At 57.1% G+C, this 26698-nt stretch overlaps 2 pseudogenes; both read left to right on the top strand.

Moving 5' to 3' along the window:
• The first annotated feature begins 13560 nt into the window (after positions 1-13560).
• On the top strand, positions 13561-16861 carry LOC128062809 (leukocyte immunoglobulin-like receptor subfamily A member 6; annotated as a pseudogene).
• A 2067-nt stretch (positions 16862-18928) lies between these two features.
• On the top strand, positions 18929-25892 carry LOC128064090 (leukocyte immunoglobulin-like receptor subfamily A member 6; annotated as a pseudogene).
• Positions 25893-26698: the final 806 nt, after the last annotated feature.

The following is a 26698-nucleotide window of genomic DNA, read 5'->3' as shown; positions in this document are numbered from 1 at the left end:
GAGGGCCCCTCGGGCTTTAGGTCCACCCCGAGGAACCGGCAGGCCCCCATCTCCCATCCCACCCCAGTTCATCCCCACTGGACGCCATGCATTCCCCAGGCACGAGAGGGCCCAGCAGCTGTAGGACACTGTCCTTGACCTGACCTTTACCCCTCACTGGGCTAATGCCCATCAGATTTGGGATTGGAGGCCATTCATCCAAACAAGCATACACCTGCTGCTGTAACAAATTACCACTCACATAGCAGCACCAAACAGCGCAGCTTATTTCCCTACAGCTCAGGAAGCCAGAAGTCAGATCAGTTACCCGGGGCTGAAACCCGGGGCGGGCAGGGCTGTGTTCCTTCTGGAGGCTCCATGGGAGGCTCTGTTCCTTGACCTTGAGCAGCGTCTGGGGGCCATCCGCACTCCTTGGCTCGTGGCCCCTTCCTCCACCTTCGGATCCTTCCTTTACCTTGTGCAGCGTCTGGGGCCATCCGCACTCCTTGGCTCGTGGCCCCTTCCTCCACCTTCGGATCCTCCCTCTGACTAGGGCTCCTGCTTCTGCGGTCACGTCTCATCTCCTCACTCTCTGACCCGCCTGCTTCTCTTATAAGAACTCTGGTGATTACACTGGGTCCACCTAGAATATCCAAGCTCATCTCCCCTTTGCAAGAGCCTTAACTCAGCCACACCTGCAAAGACCCCTTTTGCACCTAAGGTAACACAGCAGCTGGTTCCTGTCTCCCTGAGTGGGTGTCCATCCGCAGCACCACCTCCATTCGTGGGCTCCTCTGGGCTTCAATGCCTCACTCTGAATCCTACGCACCTCCTTGCAGGGCTGTTTCCTTCTGTTTCCACTAGCTGGTGAAATAACGAATTCTTCAGAGTCTATTTCCTGTGTCCTAGAACCTCTGTGTAAGAGGAGGTCTGGTAGGAAGCAGTGGAGACTAGAAACACCCCCACCGTGTGACCCCAGGTGCCCACAGGGACAGGTGGCCCCTGTGCGACAGGACTGTGGCTGCCCACAGCACCGTGTCCTCCCTTCCTGGGCTCCCAGCGAGATGATCTCCCAGCCTCCTTGCAGTTATGTGTGTCCTAGGATGATGTTCACAGTGAGCAGGATGCACGGAGCTGCTTCCAGGCCTGGGCCCAAACCCTCCCTCACAAGATCCCCTCTGTTGGTCATTCTGCCGGTGGATGCGGATGCCCTGGGGGACCTTGGCGGCACACACTGAGCGTGGAGCTCTGTACCTCTTGTAGTAGTCCTGTGTCAGGTTTCTGTAAAGTTGATGCTTTAACGTGTGTGATACAGGCATATTCTGGTGTGAACATTAATAAAGGGAAAGCTTTAAAATGCAGTTGGGAACCCTAAAGGGGCACTGTCTTGCCTCCCCCCTCTGTTGCAGCTTACTTTACATTTCTGGGCAGGAAGGCAGTTACCTTACTAGACAGCTGCGGAAGGACGATTTTTCGCCTTACCCACCAACAGCCCAGCCAATGAGAAGCGGCCACAGCTCAGCCAATGAGAAACAGCCACATCCCAGCCAATGAGAAACCATCACTGCCTTTTGAAGGCTTGCTTTTCTTCAAGGGGCTTTGATTCAAAGCAGCCACCGAGCTTCCTCCTTTTTCTCTGTTAAATAATATTCCTCTCATTTGTTCTCTGAATTTGACTGTGGTCTGCCATAGTTCGAACGTCCTGAATTGCAATCCCTGTGCCATTCCTAAATAAACTCATACTAATGGTTAAAACAACAACCGAAAACTGCACATTGAATTTTAAGGTTGACACAGGATATCTCTTTTCCTGGATGAGCTGATAATAAGCCTGAGCCAACTGTACAGGTCTCCTGCCTCTCTCATTGTGCCCCTCCCCCAATATTTGAGCAAGAATCCTCTTCCCCTGGCGCACATATCAAACACAAACCAGTCAATCCAGGGTCCACACCCCTAACCACCTGCTTTATGGGGGTCCACAATCTGGGCCATTATCCACTTGCCCTTGTCACCCCAGGTCCAGGTATAGGCTAGCCAGGGACACCCCCTCCACCCCAGAACCAGCCAGGAGAGCGATTCCACTGAGCGGTGTGCGTGGTCACCACCCTGCTTAAGGGGGTCAGACTGTCGTTCCCACTTGGATTAAAACAGAAACTTTATCCCAAAATCCCGCTAGAGGGCGGCAGCATCCAGTTATCAATATTTTCGTTTTTCGTTCTTAATAGAAGCATAAGACGGAGAAGGCAATGGCAACCCACTCCAGTGTTCTTGCCTGGAAAATCCCATGGGCAGAGGAGCCAGGCGGCCTGCAGTCCATGGGGTTTGCAAAGAGTCGCACACAACTGAGCGACTTCACTTTCACTTTTCCCTTCCATGCATTGGAGAAGGAAATGGCAACCCACTCCAGGGTTCTTGCCTGGAGAATCCCAAGGATGGGGGAGCCTGGTGGGTTGCCATCTATGGGGTCGCACAGTGTCGGACACGACTGAAGCGACTCAGCAGCAGCAGCAGCAGCAGCAGAAACATAAGAGACCTGCATGCCTCTTACAGGCCTGGTATTTTTAAATGTCTTTATACATCTTAAGCATATTTTAATAATTCATCCTAGATTCAGCCAGGTCCTGCTGATGCTGCTAAGTCACTTCAGTCGTGTCCGACTCTGTGCGACCGCATAGACAGCAGCCCACCAGGCTCCCCCATCCCTGGGATTCTCCAGGCAAGAACACTGGAGTGGGTTGCCATTTCCTTCTCCAATGTACGCATGTATGCTAAGTCACTTCAGTCGTGTTTGACTCTGTGCGACCCTATGGACAGCAGCCCACCAGGCTCCCCTGCCCACGGGATTCTCCAGGCAAGAACACTGGAGTGGGTTGCCATGTCTTTCTCCTCAGCCAGGTCCTACGATGGCTATTTCAGTTCTACACAAACATTGGCACATTTAACCCTGGCAGGAACCCTCCACAGAATGTCCTACCCTCTTCTCCCCTTTCCTGCAAGAACCAGGGACTGAAGCATTAGATGACTTGCCCAAGGTCGGCCAGCTCTGAGTGTCGGGGCCACAGACCCAGGAGGACACCTGACGCCCTGCCCTGACCTCAGGGCGGGCTGTGTCTCACCAGCCTGGAGGTTACTGTCCTGGCTCGAGGAGAGTGCCCAGCCCCCAACTCATTATTAGTCCTGACCTTTCCTTTCTTATTTACACTCGCGGTTAGTTCCTGCCGAGACCTGCGTCCTAACTCGGTCGTCTTCATCTTCGTTTCCTCCGGTTCCATTCTTCCGCTCGGTTTCTCTGTTTTATTCTCCTTCTGCCTCTCTCTCTGTGTTCCTCTCCGTCCCTGTCTGTTATTTTCCCACTATTACCGTATTATTCAGGACTCTCTGGGATGTTCAGGTCATCACACGGTTGTATGGGGATTTCTGAGAGGAGGCCATCACGGCAACAGACTCTCTGGGTTCAGGAGGTGGAGAGTCCACCCCAGGACCTGCTGCAAACCCAGGAGAGTGGCTGACAGTATCAGTGTGCGTGTGTGACAGCGTCAGTGTGGGTGTGAAGCCCGAGACCAGGAGGGCGGCGGTGTCAGGCCCAGCCTGGGGCTGAGGAGGCAGGAACCAGGGTCTCTGAGTCTGAGGGCCGGAGATGCCGGACGTCCCAGCACAAGAAGAGGCAGGGAATTCACCCCCTGCCCCTTCTTGGCTTCACCCCCGGGGGATAGGGTGGAGCTGTCCACATTGTGAGGGTGGACCCCTTCTCTCAGCTCATCTCTTCCAGAGTCTCCTTCGCAGACATGCCCAGAAATACTGTTTTACCAGCACTGGAGGTTCCTTAGCCCAGGCAGGTTGACACATAAGTTAATGATCACAGTTAGAATGGTGCATTTCCCTTAAAACATGGCCTGACCCTGACCCCAGGCAGACACGCGGACAGGTGGGCGCTTAGCAGAGGGAAGTGTGGAGGGCTGGCATTCCTGGAGGCATTCCTGAATATTCTATGCCCCCGCCCGGTTCATAGATGGTTGACATGGTGCTGTCTGCCCCACTGAAAAGGATTTTTATGAGTCCAGCCCACAGCGGGGAGCAGACAGGTTTAGAAGAAGTAAAGACAAAGGTAAAAGAAAAACCTTTCCCACCCGGGGAGCAGGTGGGAAGAGAAGACGGGCCCAGGGAGAGGACAGGAAACAGGAAGTCATGGCTAGGCTCGTCTTCCTGACCCCGTGGCTTCCCGAGCCTGGGGATGGACTCAGGGCCCTGCGGTGCAGGGACGTTCCCGCGGGGAGGGCGGCCCCTCCTGCCCTGAGGCCGGCCCCTCCTGCCCTGAGGCCCTCAGGCTCCACCTGGAGGACGAGCCGGGCAGTGCTGTGTGGTCAGGCAGCGAGGCTCCACCTCACACTCCGACCCTGCCCGCTCTGGTATGTTCACGCGGGTGAGTGATGGGGGTCACAGTGGGCCCCGTCCTGGTGGGAGGAGAGATGTCGCCTGAGTGTGAGGGGGCAGGGACAGATGCTGAGACGCTGAGCTCCTGGGGACGAAGAGCTCACCTCGATGACCTGAAGGGTCCCCAGGCCCCCAGGGAGCCGAGCGAGGATGGACCCCCTCGACCGCCGCCCGCAGACGTCAGCCTCCAGCAGCCTGTGAGCGAGGCCCGCACGGCCGGTCAGCTCAGACCCAGCGCCAGCGGGGGCCTGGAGTCTTCCTTGGAGTGCGAAGGACTGCTCCCTCTCCCCTGGGTGCCGTTCTGGTGGAGCGTGGACAGGGAAACACTGAGGCGGAATAAATGCCACGGGGTGTGCTTATACTGCTTGGCAGGGGCTGAGTATCAAACTCTGGCAGGGCGTGTGTGTGTGCGTGTGTGTGCGCGGCCATTAAGCGGGGGCTGCTCCAGGGACCAGATCAGTGCCAGACAAGTAAAGACGTTTCAGAGACTTCCCTGCTGGTCTGGCGGGTAGGACTCAGCCCTCCCGATGCAGCGGGCCGCGTTCCACCCCTGGTCAGGAAACTAGACCCCACATGGCGAGACTAGGAGTTCACGTGGGACAGTCAAAGGTCCCGCAAGCTGCAAGAAGACAAAAATCCCCAGTGTCCCAAAGAAGACCGAAGATCCCTCGTGTTGCAGCTAAGACTTGGCGCAACCAGATATATAAATACTAAAAAAGCCATTACTCTGATTCTTGTTGGTTTTTGGCAGAAACTAATGCAGTACTGTGAAGCAATTATCCTTCAACTGAAAACAAATACATTTAATTTTAAAAAAGCCATTTCATTTCTTGTACTGAGCTGCACTGCCGATAATCTACACACACATGCACACATGTGTACACACCCAGGCACACAAATACATGCACACACATGCACATGGGCTTGCACACATATGCACACTCACCCAAAACTAATACATGCCAATGATGATACATTCATTTATATGCAGTACTATCTAACGTCTCCACATTTTAATTTCCTAAGGAATGCCATCCCCCTAAGGCCTCTAACAGCATTTTGGTTTTACAGAGCAGAGTCCCATCAGTGGGAAACTACTGATTCCAGAAAGGTGGTATGTTGATTCATAATATGATAAAACGATAAAATAGTCAAAATGAATGATTTCTCTGAATTATAAAAAAGTAACGAATCATAGAAAATAGTATAAAAATTCCTTTTCCAGAGGGGTTTGTATTTTGTTCTAATGGTTCCGAGCGCTCACTGACAGAATCTCTTATCAAAACCTGGAGCCTCCTGATAAAGAACTAGTGATTAGGGGAGGGGTAAAATAGGAGACTGGGATTAGCAGACACACACTACTCTATAAAATAGATATCTGGGGCTTCCCTGGCGGTCCAGGGGTTAAGAATCCACTTGCCAGTGCAGGGGACTTGGGTTCCATCCCTGGTCTGGGAGGATTCCACGTGCGGCAAGGCAACTAAGCCCGCGCGCCACTAGAGGGCGCCCTGCTCACCACGACTAGAGACGGCGCTCACCGCGGCTAGAGAAAGCCGGCACTACAGTGAAGACCCAGGGCAGCCACGGATCAGTAGATGAGACTGTAGAAAAGAGAGAGGCAACAAGGACCCACCGCAGAGCACAGGGAACTATATTCAATATCTGGAGGTAATGTATGACGGAGGAGAACCTGAAAAAATACACATCCGAGTCACTGTTCAGGTGTTCACTTTGTAACAGCTGAAACTGACATGACATTGCAAGTTAACTTCAATTAAAAAATAGTGTTAGTGATTAATGGCTAGTTTAGAATCAAATTACTCAAAACCCGAATGACTTCATGAAAAGACACCCAGTTTTAATAATAGAAGGGCTTCCCTGGTGGCTCAGATAGTAAATAATCCGCCTGCCAATGCAGGAGACATGGGTTCGATCCCTGGGTTTGGAGGATCCCCTGGAGAAGGGAATGGCAACCCACCCCAGGATTCTTGCCTGGAGAATCCCATGGACAGAGGAGCCCGGCAGGCTACAGTCCATGGGGTTGAAAAGAGTCGCACATGACTTAGCAACAGAAACACATGTTCTAACAGGGCTTGTTGAATAAGCAACCATGTTGTCTGGACTCTCAGAGCTGGTGAGCACAGAACCTGCTCAGGTGGTCTGGGGGCAGAATGTGGGTGACAGTGAGGTTGGGTTGCTTCCTGAATCTGAATCCAAACCAGACCACAGAGCAAAGGTAACAACATTCAGCCAAAAAAGGCGGCGGGGCCGGGGGTTGGGGGGGGTGGGGGGGGGCGGCGGGTGGAGAAAGAGCTAGACAAATGCAAACTCTTGTTATTATTTATCCCCCCCCCCTTTTTTTTTTGGCTTCCCAGGTGGCGCTAGTGGTAAGAACTTGCCTGCCGATGCAGGAGATGTAAGAGATGCAGGTTCAGTCCCTGGGTCAGGAAGATCCCCTGGAGAAGGAAATGGCCACCCACTCCAGCATTCTTGCCTGGAGAATCCCGTGGAGGAGAATCCCTCGAGGAGAATCCCTGGAGATTCTCACCAGAGGAGCCTGGCGGGCTACAGTCCATGGGGCTGCAAAGAGTCGGACTGAAGCAACTTAGCATGCATGCATCGCACTTTCTTGAACGTATGTATCATTGTTTTCTTTCCCAACAAGAAGAATAATTGAGAGGCCACGTTTACTGCTTTGCCACCTAAAAATCCATCCACAGCACCCTTGCATGCATGCTCCTTCCATGACAACACTCATAGGTTTGTGGCAGGTTCCACTGGGCCCTGCCCTCTGCCAATAATGCCCCTCCCCCCCTCCACTGACTTTCCTACCTGGGGTGACATGGTTTAAAAATGAGTGACAGATCTGGTCGGCAGTAAACGGTGGGCAGGGTTGCCTTGTCTGAGTGTCTGCACATGGGTGAGTTTCAACACAGGGTGTGTGGCTGATCAAATCCTGATTTGTGGGAGGAAATGAGGAGGATGGCTGTTTTCATGCAGAAAGGGAAGTGCTTTTCAGAGGAGAGTGACTGACCACAGAGCCTGGCTTCCTGCAGCCCGCTGGGGGCCCTCGGTGGCAGCCACACTGCCCCTTTCCTGGGTTCCCTTTTGGCACAGAGCTCGGGGCTCTGCACTTCCTGTTTCTTGAAGGAGCTGGTCAGCTGGGCTGGGGGCACGAAGGGGGCAGTCTGGGCAGATGTAGGGGCTTGGGTCAAGACTCCTAAGGCATGAGGACCTTGATGCTGGGAAGGATTTCAGACAGCAACAGCCTGGCTGTCTTCTCCTTGAACAGAAGCAACCACTGGGGTTGAGGGCCTCGCGGGCTTGAATACAGCAAGGCTTGGGACCAGCCACAGGTCTGAGCGCTCGGACAGACTGACCCCTCGGACAGGACACCGCTGCCTTTCATCTCTATCAGACCTCACCTTGCTGTCCCCAGCATCCTGAGGAGGTCCGTTCCTGAACACCCAGCTCTGTGAGCCTGGCTTTGGTGCCCAGGGCTCAACCAGCCCCTCTCTGGGGCTGTGACTCTGAGAAACCCCAGGTCTCTCCCTCCCTCCGCATCGGACCCCTCTCCCCAGTCTCCTCCTCACAAGGCCGGCCCCTCCCCTGGGTGTCGTGAAGGTAGGACTCAGGGAGCGGGGCCCCCAGACCACTCCTGCCTCATCATAGGGCCCGTGTCCTGTGAGCCCCATGGGGTGTAGGCAAGAATCCAGCCACCGTCCCAGACCCGTCGGGTTCTCTGCACACTCACAGGTCCAAGAAGCCCCGCCCACCCGCGTTGGACCAACGGAATTTTTTCCTTAGTGCACCCACACCTGTAGACTGAAGGCTTTCCGTTTAGAAGTGATCTGAGCCAGCTGGGAGGCAGGGTGAGTGTGGAGAGCACAGCCAGCCCAGGGTCACAGGATAAGGGGTGTGGGGTGGGTGGGGGCTGGCAGAGACCAAGCTTCACAGTTGAGGCGTGCACCTACCCTGGAGGGAGTGAGGGAGGCTGGACCGAGAGCCTGTCTGGGCGCCTCCTGATGGAACAACGTGGCGTTGACAGGAGAGCTCTCTTTCTCCTTTTGTGCTGGGAAATCTAAGTGTTTGAGCGAGGAAATGAGCGCTTTGTGTACTGTCAGCCTGTTAGGACCAGAAGCAGTGCAGGGAAGTTTCTCCACCAATACGCTACATTGTGGTCCGGTTATTTATGCAATTTCTATAGATCTATGTAGCCATGTATCTGTGTATTCACCTACATATTTATGTATGTATCTATGTAGCCATTTGTAGCTTTGGCTCAGAGGATAAAGCGTCTGCCTGCAATGCAGGAGACCTGGGTTCGATCCCTGGGTCAGGAAGATCCCCTGGAGAAGGAAATGGCAACCCACTCCAGTATTCTTGCCTGGAAAATCCCATGGACAGAGAAGCCTGGCAGACTGTAGTCCATGGGATCGCAAAGAGTCGGACACGACTGAGCGACTTCATTTCATCCATGTAGCTATTTACCTATGTGTCTATGTAACTATCTGTATATCTAAGTATCTGTCTATGTATCATCCAGCTACTTCTCAATCAATTGACCTATTTATCTACCTATCATGTTTCTATCTATTATGACTTAATACTATGCCGGCTTCGTCCAGACTCAGGTTGAGTCTGGTTACGACAAATCTTGCTAGAAACACTTATATGTGTAATTGTTTTGTTCATTAAGTTTTTCTATGATACCAGACCTTCCTTGAGGGCAGGGAATACATGAGTTTTGGTCAATTTTATCTCCTCATTTCCTGGGATGGCCACAGGTTGACATGCTTAAATATTTCTTTAGTGAACAGGGATAAGATTCCTGAATGATGAATGGATGAACAAGTGGGCAAGTCCAAGCAGTCATGGAGCGGTTAAGGTGAGTGATCTCGAGCAGTCAGAAAAGAGATGATGTCATTGGAAAAAAGCAAACCCAAAACACCTCATGGCATTTTCCAGTGTCCGAATTACTGTGAGTTACCCTGGAGTCACGGCCTAAGACGAGGATGGAAGTGTAGGTGGTTTATCTGAGAAGCAAGAAGGCAGAGTGGGGCAGGGAGAGTGCGACGGAAAGGAATCCCTGGTAGAGAAGCCTGAGGTCTGTGCAGGAGGTGATGGCATGGGACCCCACCAGGACCTCAGAGAGTGTAGAGAACGCCCTGCAGGGTCTTCCCTCCAAAGGTGGTGACACTTGGCAATGTACCCATGGGCTTCTGTTCCCCACTGCTTGGAATTGTCCCAGGGATGGCTACATTCTTCAAGGTCAGGGCTGAAAGTGGTTCTGACACCTACAGAGCCATCAACCACATCGAAAATGAAAGAGCAGGTCACCAGAGGGATCTGAACCAGAGGCTAAAAACACATGCTTGAAAACCTCTGTTCAACGGATGGAATCCAGTCTGTGAACTTGACTTCACCCTTTCCAAAAGCCTCTGCGTCTTTGCCTTCTGGACCAGAAGACAATTCCTCTTTCAATCCCTGCTTCCTCTTTTCCCTCCCAGCCAGCGTTTCAGTTCCGAGGTCAGACGGTCTTCTCACCCTTTGAGGAGAACAGAGCAGAGCGATGGTTACTAACCTCCTAGATCAGACCACAACTCTAGGTCACTTCAGGCTGTACCAGTTGGAACTGCTGAAAGTCTAGCCCCGAGGCTTAATGTGCTGGGAGTGGCCCAGGCCCCTGCCCCGGAAGGCCAACGGGAAGACGGGCGGTAACCAAAGGGCTGCCTGTCGGGGCGTCATCTGGTTCCATCAGCCCTGAAAGAAACATCCTGAATCCTGGCCACAGAGAAAGAGCTCATTCCTGTTGTTTTCATGACAGTTTTACACTTTTAGATTCTTATTTGTACTGTTACAGGCTCCCCAAATTAGACATATCTTTACAACTCTTGCATTTACACGGAATTTTCACTCTCCTCTAGGTGCCAGGAAACCAGGCCAGTTGTCCCCTCCCTGCCAAAACAAACAACCAAAAGAATAGGTGGAATATTAGAAGACTCAGGCCCATCACCAGCTGTTTTTGTTTGCTTGTTTTCACCGAGTTTCTGGCAGTGCAGGCCCTGTCCTCACATGAATTCTATGTGTTCTTCTCTGACGGGGACATTGAGGGGCAAACAGAGTGGGAGAGGCGGGATGAGACGGTTCTTGCAGGACCGCGGACAGCAGGGAGAACCTGCACGTGAGGACCCCGGGGAGCTGGGCCACCAGGGGAAGACGGAGAGGGGGGAGGGGGGAGGGGAAGGGAAGAGGGAGGGGGGCAGAATGGTGCGTGGTGCTCGGGGAGCAGAGGGAAGCAGACTGGAGAGTCCTTGAGACACAACGGTGAGAGTCACTCAGCCATCAAAAAGTCACACTTGTAGTCACTATAGAATTAATTTCTATGAACCAACCACTTTCAGCTCCACAAAGAAATCCCAGCTTCCCCTGAGTAGGAACAACCAAACAGCAGCAGAGGAAACTTCCAAGGGATGAATGTAATACAAACTGTGCAGAACGGAGCCCGTGTGAGTGTCTATCTTTCAAACATTCCTGAGTGGCACAAAAATCAGACCTGTGGACAGCATCCTTGGACATCACAAATATGGCAGTTCTTCTTCAGCTAATTTATAAATGAGCCCCAGTCCTCAAAATGCACCAACAAGCAGTTTTTCAAAAACTAGACAAATTGATACTAATCTTTTTATGGAAAAATAACAACTAGGAAACACCCAAAGAGAAGCAGTATGCAGGCAGAGGGGATGAGCTCAACCAGAAGTTAAAGCACACCACACAGGGACTTCTCTGCTGGCTGAGTGGTTAGACTTCACCTTCCCATGCCCTGGGTTCCATCCTTTGTTGAGGAGTTAAGATCCCATATGCCCAACAGGCAAAAAGCCAAGACAGAAAAAGAAACGATGTTGCAACAAATTCAACAAAGACTTTTAAAACGGTTTACATTAAAATTTTTAAAAAATTTTTAAAAAATAGCACATACACCATAGAGCCTCTGAGTCATGAGGCAGTAAGAAAGCCTAGGTGCATCTCCTTACTCTGGGAAAAGAAAGGAAAGAACCAGCCGTATTCCGCAGGCGTTCAAAGCAGTGGGTTATTACACACAGTGTGGTTTACATGCAAACGGACACTTCTGGGAGAAGACAACGTGTGGCTACAGCTCCAGGACTGCTGCTGCTGCTAAGTCGCTTCAGTCGTGTCCGACTCTGTGCGACCCCACAGACGGCAGCCCACCAGGCTCCCCCGTCCCTGGGATTCTCCAGGCAAGAACACTGGAGTGGGTTGCCATTGCCTTCTCCAATGCATGAAAGTGGAAAGTGAAAGTGAAGTCGCTCAGTCATGCCCAGCTCTTAGTGACTCCATGGACTGCAGCCCACCAGGCTCCTCTGTCCATGGGATTTTCCAGGCAAGAGTACTGGAGTGGGGTGCCATTGCCTTCTCAGTAGCTGCTAAAATTATTAAGTGAATGTTTAACGGGGAACGTGGTATGTTCACACTCTCAGAGCATCAATATCTCCCCGTACCGCAGTGACTGATCACAAAGGGCAAACCACAGCTTCACTCTGGGGAAGCCCGGGGCATGCCGAGTTTGCCCGCAATCACCGATAAGCAGAAGCAAGGACAGCGGGCTTGGCTGGCACTCCGCCCCCGTGCACAGCCCGCATCTGACCAGAGCGGTCTGGCTCCGGTGCTGTGTGCACCTCCTTTCTCGGCGGCTCCCCCTTCCCCAGCGGCCAGGCACCGCTCTCATCACCCCTGTGAGGGGAGGAGCCCCGGGTCTCTGGTCGGGAGACTGATGGAAACTTCACTGAGTCCAGACAGGCGGCCCTGAGCTGGAGACTCGAGATGGACACGAGCCATTCAAGGCCAGGAGGGGCTCAGACCTTGGGCAGGAGCTGCTGATCTTCTGACCGTCCAGCCCTAAGCCTGGCATCGGGCTCTCATCTCCTGATGGCGCATTTGGACCATGCCTGGAGCACACGTCTGGGTTTATGAGGGGCAGAAATTGTTCGCTGAACAAAAAGGATTCTTACATCTTCTGTGGGATGGCCTTGGAGACTGACCTGTAGGGGAAGAGCTGCTCTGCTTCTGTTGAACATTTCAGCATTGAAACGCATGCTGGGGGTGACGGGCACCTGCCCATGGCATCCTCGTGGTCAGCGTGGCCTCCCAGGCTCTGCCGTCCTCTGCTCAGTCCGGGGCGGGCAGGAGAGTCGCTGTGATTTCAGCACCCATCACCCTGCTCAGCCCCCCTCCACGCGGAAGGAGCGGAAGTCATATGTCCATTATCATCATTTAGTTACTGGAGGATGAGCCTTGAATTTCCCTTTCAGATCCCCTAACACGCCTTCTCAGTGGTGGAGGTGGGGAGACAGTCCTGGATTATCCGGGGAACAGGGGTCACCACCAAGGTCTTTATGGGTGAAACAAGGAGGCAGGGAAGACACAGCCAGAGCACATGTGACTTGAAAGCGGACGCTGGAGAGCTGTGACTGACGGCTTTGAAGATGGGAAGGGTGAGGCCAGGGAGAGGCTCCTTTGTAGAAGCTTGAGAAGGTGAGGGGAGAGCGATCGGGAGGAACACAGCCTGACAACACTGCGGTTTTAATGCCGGAGTTTCCAGTTTGGACTTCTGACCTCCAGAACAGAAGGTAATTACTGTGTCGGTTTAACGCGGTGACTTCCAGCAGCTGCTCTGCAGCCAGGGGAAGCAAACACACTGAGTATCCGAGGGGATTTCGGTGGCCGTCGCTGCTTGTTTGCCCGTCGGAACTCTGCAAGCTCGGCGTCTGAATCTGTCATGCCCAGAGACGTATCTCTAAGCCAGGCACATGGCCAACACCGAGAAATAGGTGCAGATGCTTGGGGGGGAAAAGCCATCAGACCAGGAAGACTTAGGGCAGCTTAGAGTCATGGGAGGCCTCAGAAGTGGTCTGAAATGTCTGTCGAACCCACTGCCCACTCCAGCCTCAGCCTACAGAAACCAGGGCCCGGCTCTGGGGAGGGTTGGTCCCCTTTCTGCGGGGACGCTGATGTGACCATCGCATGTCAGGAAGCACCAGCCCCTGAGAGGACACACCCTGTGGTCTGTCTGTGCGCAGGACACCCAGGTCTCCTCCATCCTCACAGCCTGGACAGCAGGGAGGAGATGCCATGGCCCCCACGCTCCCCGCCCTGCTCTGCCTCGGTGAGATGGGAGGGGTGGGGGGAGCCCTGGTCTGGAGGGACCCCCCCCCCCCCAACCAGCCAGCCTGCTCCGTCAGGGGACCTCAGGGCCCAGGAGGCTCCCGGGGAGGAGAGGCGCTGCTCAGGGCTGAGGGCACACCTCTCACCGGGCGCTCTCTTCCAGGGCTGAGTGTGGGCCTGAGGACCCAGGTGCAGGCCGGTGAGTCTGTCCCAGGGCCCAGCTCCTTCCTCTTGTGGGGACAAGGGTGTCCCCCAGGCCTCGGGCAGGGGGAGGGCAGCTCGGGGCTACAGAGGGGGCGTCTGGGAGGTCTGGGCTGAGAGCCGAGTCCTGTGGAGGGGGTGTCGCCTGGTAAGCCCGTCTCTGGTTTCTTTCCAGGGACCCTCCCCAAACCCACCATCTGGGCTGAGCTGGGCTCTCTGGTCCCCTGGGGGAGCCCCGTGACCATCTGGTGTCAGGGGACCCCAGGGGCCCTGGAGTTCCATCTGGATAAAGAGGGAAGCCTGGTTCCCTGGCACAGACATAAACCCCTGGAGCCCGGAGACAAGGCCAGGTTCTCCATCCAACATATGGGACAGGACCATGCAGGGAGCTATCGCTGCTACTACAAAACCCTCACTGGCTGGTCAGAGCGCAGTGACCCCTTGGAGCTGGTGGTGACAGGTGAGGGACACTCGGGGGCCTCGGGCTCTGCCCTCGGGAGGGGGTCTGCTCTCAGGGGGTGTCCCTCTCCCAGCCCAGCCCTGGGGGGTGAGGGGGAGCCCCAGGGAACCAGCTGCCTCCTTCTCTCCTAGGACCCTCCGGCAAACCCAGCCTCTCAGCCCTGCCGAGCCCTGCGGTGACCTCGGGAGGGAACGTGACCCTCCAGTGTGCCTCCTATCATGGATTTAACAGATTCCTTCTGACCAAGGAAGGAGAAGACGAGGCCTCTTGGACCCTGGATGGAGAGCGACGCCCTGACTGGCAGACCCAGGCCCTGTTCCCTGTGGGCCCCGTGACCCCCAGACACGGGTGGAGGTTCAGATGCTACGGCTTTTACAGGGACACCCCCCGGGTGTGGTCAGCCCCCAGTGACCCCCTGGAGCTCCTGGTCCCAGGTGAGGAAGTCCCATCCTGACCCCATATATTTGTGCAGACAAGACAATGTACTGGGGTCTCTGCTCCCAGGGGAGCTGCTGTGAGAGGGTGGGGAGAGGAGCGTGGGGCTCACAGGGCAGACACACAGAGTAAGACACAGGGAGGCCTGGGGCCGGGCCGGGAGCGGGGGTCCACGAGGGAAGCGCTCCCAACAACCCAGCGCGTGTCTCTCCTAGGGCTGTCTGGTAAGCCCTCCCTCCTGACCCCGCAGGGCCCCGTCGTCACCTCTGGACAGAACCTGACCCTCCAGTGTCGCTCTGACAGCGGCTACGCCAGATTCACTCTGTCCAAGGAGGGGGACAGGACCTCCCCCAGCGCCCTGCCCGGAGGCTCCAGGCAGGGCTCTCTCAGGCCGACTTCCCCCTGGGCCCTGTGGGCACCATCCACAGGGGCCGGTACAGATGCTACGGTGGACACGGCCTCTCCTCTGAGTGGTCGCCCCCAGCGAGCCCCTGGAGCTGCTGGTGGCAGGTGAGGGGCCAGCGGGTCACTCAGGGACCAGACTCTGCACAGGCCCCACCGGGGAGCCCCAGGGGTGATGCTGGGACCAGGGGGAGGGGTCCCAGGGAGGGACAGAGAGACAGGGTGGGGGAGGGGAGAGACTGGGAGAAACAGAGACAGCGCTGAGGGGCCAGAGAGGCCCGCGGAGCCTCGCTCAGAACCCGCCCGGCGCCTGCACCCCCTTCCCCTCTGCAGGATGGCTCAGAGACAGCCCCTCCCTCTCGGTGTGGCCTGGCCCCTCGGTGGCCCCGGGGGAGACCGTGACCCTGCTGTGTCAGTCAGGAGACAGGACGGATACTTTCCTTCTGTCCAAGGAGGGGGCAGCCCATCGCCCCCTGCGTCTGCGCTCCCAGGACCAAGACGGGCGGTACCAGGCCGAGTTCTCCTTGAGCCCTGTGACCTCAGCTTACGGGGGCACCTACAGGTGCTACCGCTCACTCAGCACAGACCCCTACCTGCTGTCCCAGCCCAGTGAGCCCCTGGAACTCGTGGTCTCAGGTGAGGCCCAGTCTGTCCTTCTGACTCAGCAGCTCGGGGCTGTGTACCCTGGGAGCCCAGGGTGGTTGTGGAGGAGGGGGCGCTGAGGGAGGGGCCCTCTGAGGGAGGGGCTTCGGATCCTGCCCCAAGCCCCTTCCTCCCGCACTGGGGTCCCTGAGAAGGAGGTGGGCAGTGGGAGGGTCTTGGGGAGGCCAGAGGGGCAGGGCAGAGGGGAGTGAGGTGGGGACCCCAGGTCAGCCTGGCGCACCCCTTCCTGGGCTCATTCCCAAGGCCCCATTCTCTCAGCCACAGACCCAGATCCGAATCTGGGGAGTCTTGGGGCTCTGTACTCAGGGGAGACAGCCCACCCCAAGGCGCTTTGAGATTCTCTGGGAGGACAAGGCCCCTCAGATCAAGGGCTGGGGGAGTCGGGCAGAGATGGCGCGGGAACCACAGGCTACAGGGGCCTGAGGCTGCTGGATGGGGGGGGTTAGTCTGGGGAGGAGCAGGCCTGTCCCACCCCATCCTGCCCCCGGAGGCTGCAGGGATCGCCCCCTCCCCCAGGCAGAGTCAAGCTGGCAGACGCAGAGGGCTGAGCGAGCGCCTGTGGGGGGCAGTGGTGGGTCCCTAGGAGCCATGGTTGGGTCCCACCCCAGGACCCCTCAGACCACTGCTCAGGGGCAGGCCCCACCCCGGGACCCCGCAGACCACCACTCAGGGGCGGGTCCACCCTGTGCTTTCTGAGCTCCGGCAGCTAAGGGTCCTGAGCAGGAACATCTGAGACAGTAAGATACAGAGGCCCCGGGAGGCTCCCGAGGAGGACACGGCCCACCCACAGCCTCCCTTCAGGACCCTCAGGCCCCGCTGACACCCTCCCCCATCACTGCAGTCAGACCCGCGAGTGTGAACGAGGACACCGTCCCCGTCAGGGGCTGGGCTTGGGGCCACATCGTCTCCTGGGAGGCGGGTGCCCTGGGCTCACTCCTCGGTTCCGGGTGACGGGGTCGGGCTGACCTGTGCACCCTCACCCCAGACTACACAGTGCAGAATATCACCCGCATGGGCCTCGCGGCCTCCGTCCTGCTGCTCCTCGGGGTCCTGTTCTGCCAGGCTCGGCATGACCGCAGAGGAGCCAGAGACGCGGCCCAGAGCTGAGCACGGGGACCTGGCACCGCCTGGAGCACTGCAGCCCGGGATGCAAGCTTCCAGCCCCGGAGCTTCGGGAAGAGCCTCTGACCCCGGGGGGGAGGGGGTCTGGGGGCTCGGCCTCTGCTCACCGGGGGCCCCTCCCTCCCAGGGAGGACGCCCCGACTCCTGTCTCTGCTCACCCGCTGCCCCAGGCACATCCTACATGGCAGGGGCGGGTCCTCACCCTGCACGCCTGCAGGCTCTGTCCACTCTCATGAAGGACGTGAGCCTCGTTTTTAATGCCCACCGTCTCTGGTGTGAGCAATGACCTCCATCCCTTCTCAGAAACAGAATGTCGTTTAAATAACTGAATAAATGTGTGGAAGTGGGGCCCCATTGGGAACAGATGGATCCAGAACTCTTCCCTGAACCCCCCGGACCCCTCACGCCCTGCTCTCCTCGGCAGATGACACCCGGTGTCGTTTCTGCAGACACCATTGCTGTGAGGGGACACCCTGACATTTGAAGTGACAGCCAGGTGCCGTGCTGGTAAACGGCTAAGGAATACAACATTTTATAAAGAGCCCAGGTGTGTGAACTGTGTGTCTCCTTTGGTGCAAACGCTCTCCATGGCCAACCTCAAGGAGCCTGGGTGAACGCGCTGAAGGCCGGGTGGGAAGGAAGAAGCAGGCTGGCTTTCCCACAGGAGGGAGTCTGGTCCAGCCAGCCCCCACCGATGGCCCCACGCGCACAGATGTGTCCTTTGCATCACAGCACGGTTAGATCATTTCCATGTCAGGTTCAAGCCCCACTTTCCTCGAATTCAGATGCCAAAACCTTAGTCCATTCAGACGAGAGGGAAAGAGAAAACAGTGCAAGTATCAATTGGGGGAGAAAACAGAGCACTTTGGCTCCAATACCTTACAGCTTGGAGTGCAAATCGCCTCCAAGGGGGCAGGAGGAAATAACAACCATCAGCTAAAAGGGAGAGACACACAGCCCCCACCCAGAGTTATGTAACCGAGGGGGAAATTGTGCATAACCACCGGTACACACGCAGGACAGAGGGCCGCTCATATCAGACAGATCACAGAAAACAACCTCTCAAACAGGAATGCTTTGGTGTATACATGCGATGGACTTTAAAATTTAATTTTTAAAGTATTTTATTGATCTATTTGGCTGTGTCAGGTTCCAGTTGCAGCATGTGAGATCTTGCTGCCTCATGTGGCATCTTTCACTGCAGACCCTACTTGTGGTGGGCAGGCTCCAGGGAGCGCGAGCTTCAGTAGTCACAGCACACGGGTTTAAATTGCCCCTTGGCACGTGGGATCTTAGTTCCTCGACCAGGGATGGAATCCACGTTGCCTGCATTGGAAGGTGGATTCTTAACCACCTTCTGCCAGGGAAGCCCTGCCAAGGACTTCTGTGTGAGAGAAAAGTTGAACTACCACAGTAATACAGACCAGCTTTCAGACATGTTAGTCAGTGAGTGAAGAAAGCTGTAAGTGTGTGCACGAGGATCTCCATTGCATAAAAGTCAGGGTGACGGATGAGGGCGTGGCAACCACTCCAGTACTCCTGTCTGGGAAATCCCATGGACAGCGGGGCCGGGCCCATTACGGGCCATAGGGTTGCAAAGAGTCAGACACGACTGAAGCAACTTCACACGGGCAAAAGGAGACAAAACGTGTTACTTGGGGAGGCAGAACTTTGCCAAATCTTAGGACTAGAGGACGGAAATCTCCCATGTGACCTGCTGGTCCTCACACACTGGGGAGGGGCGGGGGCGCTGTCAGAGGGAAGCTCAGGGGCTGCTGGAATGGGGTCCTGTCCCTCGTGACCCACGGGTCCTGACTCCTGTCTGTGGCTGCTTACTGGGGAGCGTCCCTTTCCTCCATCACCCTCCCTAGCTTCTCACCCCTGAGTGAGGCGGGGCTGAAGCAGGCTGGGGAAAGCCAACCCCCGCGTAGGGGCCGATTCACAGCAAAGTGGCCGTCCACCAGTTGCAGCAAACACTCCACACATGCTCAGCATGTTTCCACACACCATGGCCTCAGCTGCCCAATCGGCATCACTGAGTCCAGCCAGACGATGAGCCGCTGCCCGGGGCGAGACGGGGCCTCGGACGACATGTGGCGCAGCAGAGCAGGTGACGACTCAGGCCTGGGAAGGAGGGGCGCTCTGAGCTCCAGCAGCAGCAGGCACCCCGAGCCCCCTGAACAGGACAGCCGCCCCGGTCCCTGAAGCACTGGCACTGCCAGTGCCCCAACAGAAAGTGTCACTGGAGGTAGCGCGAACAGGGCAGGGCCCCCGAGCCCATTCCCCCGCTCTCTGCTTCTGTCCTCAGGCTGGACAGGGGCCCGTGTCCCCCCCCACCACCACAGATCCCATCAAACCATGTCCCCTAGAAGTACTGTAGGCACCAGGACCGGGTCGTGTTGCTGAGTCTCCCAGGATCCCCGGGGAAATGCCCCATGGCAATGTGTGATCTCCTTCAGACGCCAAAGTGACCTGCAGCTGTGTGGAGTGTTCAAGGTGGGGGACAATCTGGTCCCCCTCGTAAGCTTCAGGAAGACATGACTACCGTCACCTGCATGTTCACTTGAGGCTTTCTGCTGCTGAGGCTCGGAGAACAGGCAGCAGGCTCAGAGCTGCAGAGTGGGGCAGGTCCAGGAAGGAGCCCAGTCTGCTGACCTCAGAGCCCTGTCTTGCCAGCACAGTATTCTTCCACCTTGCGCTAGTGTCTGAGGGCCGGGGGGACATTGCCACAATCTGGGAGGATTCGGTCACAGTTCAGGAGAAGCCCACCATGAGGGTGTCCCTTGGCGGTCCTAGGGGACAGTACTGACTTGCCTCTTTCCAGGGTCTGTTGGCCAAGGCACCCCCTGGTTTGGGGCAGACCCTCTCCTCATTCTCCTGCACTCTACGCGGCTGCAGCTCCTGGTGTCTCTCTGTTGACTCTGGCAGGCCTCTCCGCGTGCCTCTTCAATTCATTGGATTGGAGCACCTAAAATCACATGAGGACGCCCCCCCGGCAGTATGATCTCAACGTGATGATGCCGCAAAGACCCCATTTCCCAAAAGCCGCATCCCCAGGAAGTGAGGCTGCCGATTTCAACATACTCATTTAGGTGAAAATTAACAGCCTCTGAAAGAGAAATATACACAGGAATGACTTTATCGAAGGAGGTGCAATAATTACACACTAGGTTTTCTCATCTGATGAGGAACATCTGAAAAGAGCTGGATTGATGGGAAGACACTCCAGGATAGTAGGGTGGAAGATTAATGTTGTAAAGAGGACAATACTCTCAAGGCATCCTGCAGAATTAATTCAACCCCTATCTGAATCCCAAAGGGTATTTCTGCAGAAAAAAGAAAGTCATTTCTCCTGAGGTCAAGGTCATTGAGAAAGACCCACAGTAGCCAAGCAATCTTGAAAAATAAGAACAAAGTTGGAAACTGCACCCTTTCTGATTTCAACACTTGCTACAAAGTTCCAGGAACCAAAACAGAGTGGTGCTGGCTTGAGAAGAGACACATGGATGCTTGGAATGCCGACATATAAACCCATACACATGACCAGCTGATTTCCAACAAGACTTCTTCTAAGCCATATAATGACAAGCAAGTCTTCCTGACTCATCCCATTTAACTGTGCATATGTTTTGTTGTAGGGTTTGTGGATGGCTTGCGTGAGAAAACCCCATAAGCCTCTTAGAGACCGACCCACTCATCCCCCGCCAGTGGACTTGGTACTGGCGCTGTATCACCGTCTGTCACCATCACCATCCTCCCAGACTCCAGTCCCTTCAATGGTGACCGTCTCAGTGACAGCTGTGTGTTCACACCTCCCTTCCCTGAAAATGAGCCTGCTGCCTCAGGGGTATAATCCTGGCACACCTGCAGGGAGCATGAGGCCCTGTGTGACCAGGGTGCAGCATCTGGATGGCTCCACTTCTTAGGGAAACCCACTCCTCCTTCCCGGCCCCTTGCCACTCCTGTGCTCCCGCTAGCAGTCTGGGTCTCTCCTTCTCCAGGAAGCCCCCACTTGCCATCACTAGCTTCCTGGACCTCCACCAGTTACTGGGTCTCACTGCCTGTGGTTCCCCTTCTCTACAACCGACCGAAACCAGAGCCACCGTATTCACTGTCTAAATGTGCACACTGTTGGTTATCATCATCAGAACTCACTGAGTCCAGGGAAGGAACTGGTCACTTTCACCAAAGAATCTCATGTCTGGATATAGTAACTGCTCAGTAAACACTGGCTGACGGCCTGGAGGGTGGAAGGAAGGAAGACAGGAAGGGAGGGAAGGAGGGAGGAACTTTGCATTTTCAGTCTCAGAAAAGGGAAGTGACTCAAGGTCACACCGTTTCCATGAAAAGCAGAATCAGAATTGGAACCAAGGCAGTGCGCTGGGCAGCACCGTGGATGTGTCTCTCCTTCCACAGTGCTTGGACAGAACAGGCGCAGGGACGCCCCTTCCTCCAGCCTCCGACTACCCTCCAACCTTTTTTCCAGTGGCTTGGAACCAACCAGCTGTCCTTGGCCCCCGGGACCCAGCCAACGCCATTTGCAGAGCTCGGCTCCTTGTCTCTGCTACCCGTGAGCTCCCATAGTCCTGAGAATTGTTCCCACAGGCGGAGGCGCCCCGGACACCTGGTCCACGTGCAGCCTCCGCCTCCTGCCCCAACCTCTCTCTGGGCTTCTCCGACCACTAGGACCACGCGGCTCTGGAGGGTGGGCCATCTCCCTGCGAATCGAGGGAGAAATGGGGGACCAAGGCGAGGGAGCACCGAGCTCCATGGAACCTGCAGATCCTGCACTGTGACCGCACGCTTTTCCAGGACCTCCGTCCAAGGCAGGACAAGGGGGTCAGACCTCGGACGCCATGGGGCCGCCCTGCTCGTGGAGAAGAACCCAAGCCCAGCCTTCATGGATCCACAGGCCCCAGGTCCTTCACCAACTGACTCCACCTCCGTGAATTCTTGCAGCCACGTCCTGGACAAGCGGGTGAAACTCATCATGATGGTGGGAGCCCACCTGACCAGCCCCACAAGCCGGCTGGTCCCCCACAGGGCTGGACGGCTTTCTCTTGCAAAGGTTCAGCCTCCAAAGCACCGCTAGGAGTCTCTGGAGACCAGCGGCCTTTGAGAAGCCCCTTTGGGGTCAGGGCATCTGCCAGGAAGCTTCTCTCTGCAACCAAGAGGCAGCTTGTTCACCACTATGGAACCATCTTCCAAGCCTTGGACCAAATGGAAACAATAAAGCCTTTTCCAAAAAAACAAAATGGAACCAATGTTGAGCTAGGCCCTGCCCTGCATCTCAGCATCCTGTCCAGGGACCATGTTACTCTCTGGGTTTTGGGGTGGGGTCTGGTGAGACTCCCACATGGTCTGGAAGGCTCCTGAGCCTGCTGTCTGCTGGGCTCCACTGGGCTGGGCGAGCAGAGTGAGCAGGGTGGGGCTCTTCCTCTTTCTGGAAGGAACCCGAGACGTGCGCCACCAAGCCTGGACCTCCACGCCCAGTGCATCTGTCCGTCCTGCGGGCTCTGAGGTCTCTGTAAGTCAAGGAACCCGAGACACACCCCACCAAGCCCGGACCTCCACGCCCAGTGCATCTGTCCGTCCTGTGGGCTCTGAGGTCTCTGTAAGTCACCTGCTCTGCTGGGGGCCATGACAGGCAGCGCCACGACTCTGACCTTCACCGCCCTTCTCTGCCTCGGTGAGCTTCAGGGAAGGGTGGGGGTGGGAACCCCTCTCCTCCTACATCTGCTCCCTGAGAGGCCCCAGGACGCGGGAGGCTCAATGGGGACACACTTTCTTGGGGGAGAGGGGACTGTCCTCAGCCCGGATATGACCCCAGCCCTCAGGGCGCAGAGCAGACCTGGAGTGTCCAGGATGTGTGGTGGGGCTGGGCGCTCACAGGGAACTCTCTTCCAGGGCTGTGCTGGAGCCCGTGGGACCAGGGACAACCAGGTGAGCCCCCAGACCTCCTGCTTCCACCCACCACCCCTGGTCACTGGGGAGCACAGCGGGTCGGGGCTGCTGGTGGCCTATATGGGAGGGGCCTGGGTGACAGCTGGGGAACCTGGGGGAGAAGGCGCCCTGACTCTTCGGGTCTGATTCCTTTCCAGAGGTTCTCCCCAAACCCTCCATCCGGGCCGACCCAGGCACCATGGTCGCCCAGGGGAGCCCGGTGACCATCTGGTGTCAGGGGTCTCCGCTGGCGGATGTCTACCGTCTGTATAAAGAGAGGGGCTCTGTATACCGGGACGTTAACGCCCCACAGGGCTCCAGGAACAAAGCCAGGTTCCACTTTGCATCCTTGAGCTCAAGTGCGGCCGGGCAGTATCAGTGTGCCTATCACACCAGGCATGGCTGGTCAGTGCTGAGTGACCCCCTGCCCCTGGTGGTGACAGGTAAGAGGGTGGGGCAGGTCCCTCTGGGTCCCTCCCACCGTGGGAGCCTCCTCATGGGCAGAGGAGCAGAGTGTGTGCTCAGGGGGCCCCTGCCCTCCCAGCTCACACCTGGGGTCACTGGGCTGGAGGTCCCCCTTTAACACAGCCCCTCGCCCCCAGGAGTGTACAAGGCGCCCTTCCTGTCCGCCCAGCCCAGCCCTGTGGTGGCCGCAGGAGGCAGCGTGTCCCTCACGTGCAGTTCACAGTATGAAGGGGGCACGCTGCACCTGCTGAAGGAGGGAGGCGCTGAGCTGCTCCGATACAGAACACTGAGGAACTATGGGAGCCAGGGGCGGGAAGAGGCTGTGTTCTTTGCGGGCCCCGTGACCGCCTCCCACGGGGGCACCTACAGGTGCTATGACGCTCCCAACTCCCAGCCCTATGTGTGGTCGCGCCCCAGGGACCCTCTGCGTCTCCAGGTCACAGGTGAGGCCCCAAGCCCCTCTATTTCCTAGACAGACCCCTGACCTAAGCCTGTGCCCAGGAGCCCTGGGGGAGGCGGGGGCAGGGACACTGGGCTCCTGGGGCAGGACGCGGGCGGGAGCCTCGGGAGGGAGGAGCCTCGGGAGGGAGCAGGGCGAGCTCTCTCTGCAGCCCCGGGAGCAGGCCGGGCGTGCAGCCGCGTGCCTCTGTGCCCCGTCCGCAGGCCTGTCCAGGGCCCCCTCCCTCTCCGCCCAGCCCGGCTCGCTCGTGCTCCCCGGAGACAACCTGACCCTCCAGTGTCGCTCAGAGGCCGGCTCTGGCAGCTTCGCTCTGACCAAGGACGAGGGGCTCAGCCCTCCCCTCCATCTAGAAGGGCAGCAGAGCCCCGACTTCCCCCTGGGCCGCGTGAGCCGTGCCCACGGGGGCCGGTACAGATGCTACAGCGGACACAACCTCTCCTACGCATGGTCGGCCCCCAGCGGCCCCCTGGACATCCTGATCGTGGGTGAGGCGCCCCTGTCCTGGCCCAGGTCCCGACTGTCTGCTCAGGGCACTGGACCAGGGTCGGCCCTGGTGGTGATGGGTCCGGGGAGAGGGTCCTGGAGCAGAGGCCCAGGTGGGGCAGGGGTCTGGGGGGGCAACGTGAAAACAGGAGTGAGAGGCATGGAGATTAAGGAAACACACATAGACGGGCCGAGAGGAGCTGGGAGGGCTCACAGGGAGGCCCCCTGCTCAGGGTCCGGGGTGTGGGGAGGGGCTCTCTACTCATCACCCCCATGCTCCCCTAGGAATGCACAGGAAACCCTCCCTCTCTGCCCGCCCGGGGGCCTCAGTGCCCCAGGGAGAGAACGTGACCCTGCAGTGTCGCTCTGAAGTCCAGTCAGACACCTTCCATCTGTCCAAGGAGGGGTCGCTCGCTGCTCCCCAGCACCTTCGTCTGCAGGGCCCAGCTCCACCCATTCAGGCCAACTTCACCCTGCGTGCTGTGACCTCGGCCCACAGTGGGACCTACAGGTGCTACAGCTCACACAGCACCGCCCCCCACCTGCTGTCGCTCCCCAGCGACCCCCTGGAGCTCCTGGTGAGGCCCAGCCCTGGTCCTCTGCATCTCCAGGTCAGGCCAGGGCCCTGCCCCAGGGGAGTTCTGGGCTGTGTGGGGTGGGGGGTCACAGAAGGCGGGGATCAACTCTGAACAGGCCGGAAAGAGCCAGAGGCCCCCGTTCCCTGCCCGTCCTCGCCCTCATCCCGGGCGTCCAGACCCGCTCCTGGTGATGGAGCAGAGCTACACAGGCCTCGGGGCCGACCACAGGACTCAAGGCCAGAGCCCCCGGTCCCCACCCTCCTCTGGTCTCCAGTCCTCCTGGCCCCTCGCCCAGAGAGCAGCACAGGAGAGGGGCTGGCAGAGCCTGCAGCCCGCAAGGGAGCGAGCGGACAGGCCCTGGCTCAGCTGGTGTCCCGGGGGACCGCGGGGCTCCCGGGAATGAGACGTGGATGAAGGGTGGGGGTCATGCAGAGGGGGATGCTGGGGCCCAGCCTGGGGGAGGGCCGCCCCTGTCCTGACCCCCAGGAGCTCTGAGGATCAGCTCCTTTCTCCCAGGAGGGAAGCCCCCAGAGCAGTCAGTGAGGGAGCAGGTAGTGGGTCCATGGTGGCCAGAGCTGTCATACCCTAGGGACCCCTAGGCCTTGTGGCCTCAGGCGAGGGGCCGGACGCTGTCCTGTCTGAGCTGAGTCCTGTCCTCAGAAATGCCTGAGACAGTCAAAATGAGGGCGCATGGGGATGGGGGCTCCACAGGGAAAGACAGAACCAAGAGAAGGGTCTCCCCAACTCCTCACACACACCCCTCACTTTATGCTTCTCAGGAGCAGCTGACAGTATCAGCCCACCACAAAACAAGTCAGACTCCAAGAGCGGTGAGTAAGACCAAGTCTGTTACAGGGCTGGGCTCGGGGCCATGTCCTCTCCCGGAAGGCGGGTACCCTGGGTGCACACCCCGGTTCCGGGTGACAGGCCAGGCTGACCCATGTGCCCTCACTCCAGACTACACGGTGCAGAATCTCACTCGAATGGGCCTCGCAGCCTCTGTCCTGCTGCTCCTCGGGGTCCTGCTCTGCCAGGCTCGGCACGACCCTGGAGGAGCCCGAGATGCGGCCCAGAGCTGAGCAACAGGACCCCACACTGCCCGGGGCACTGGAGCCCGGGACATGAGCTTCTGGCCTGGGAGCTTCGGGAAGAGCCTCTGCAGCGCATGCTGGGTGCACTATATGCGGAGACCCCAGGGGAGAGACACTCTGCGGGGCAGGAGGAGGCCCGGGCGTCCCCGGGGGGCTCAGCCTCTGTTCATGGGGGCCCACTCCCTCCTAGGGAGAACGTCCTGACTCCCAGCTCTTCTCACCCGCAGCCCGAGGCGCATCTCACATGGCAGGGGCAGGTCCTCATGCTTCACGCCTGCAGGCTCTGTCCAGTCTCATGAAGGACGTGAGCCTCATTGTTCATGCCTGCCATCTCTGGTGTGTGCAATGACCTCCATCCCTTCTCAGAAACAGAACGTCGTTTAAGTAACTGAATAAATGGGTGGAAGTGGGGCCCCATTTGGAACAGATAGATCCTAAACTCTTCCCTGAATCCCCCTCTGGACCCCTCAAGCCCCTCTCTCCTCGTCAGATGGCACCCGGTGTCGTTTCTCCAGACACCGTCAGTGTGAACGAACACCTTATTGTTTGAAGTGAAGGTGTTGTGCTGGTAAATGGTGTTAACAATAGATCCATTCTGTAAAAAGCCCAGATGTGTGGTTTTTGTCTGTTTCTTCAGTGTAAACACTTTCTTCGTGGCCAACCTGAAGGTGTTCAGGTAAATGTGTTGAAGGCAGGCTGGGAAGTAAGGAGCAGACTGACTTTCCCAAAGAAGTGAGTCTGATCCAGCCAGCCCTCACTGATGACCCCCACGTGTACAGATGTGTCCTTTATATTAAACACC

The sequence above is a fragment of the Budorcas taxicolor genome, chromosome 18 (genome assembly GCF_023091745.1).
Source record: "Budorcas taxicolor isolate Tak-1 chromosome 18, Takin1.1, whole genome shotgun sequence".
In the NCBI taxonomy this organism is placed as follows: Eukaryota; Metazoa; Chordata; class Mammalia; order Artiodactyla; family Bovidae; genus Budorcas; species Budorcas taxicolor.
Note: the sequence above shows the minus strand (reverse complement) of the source record. Positions and strands in the feature narration are given on the sequence as shown.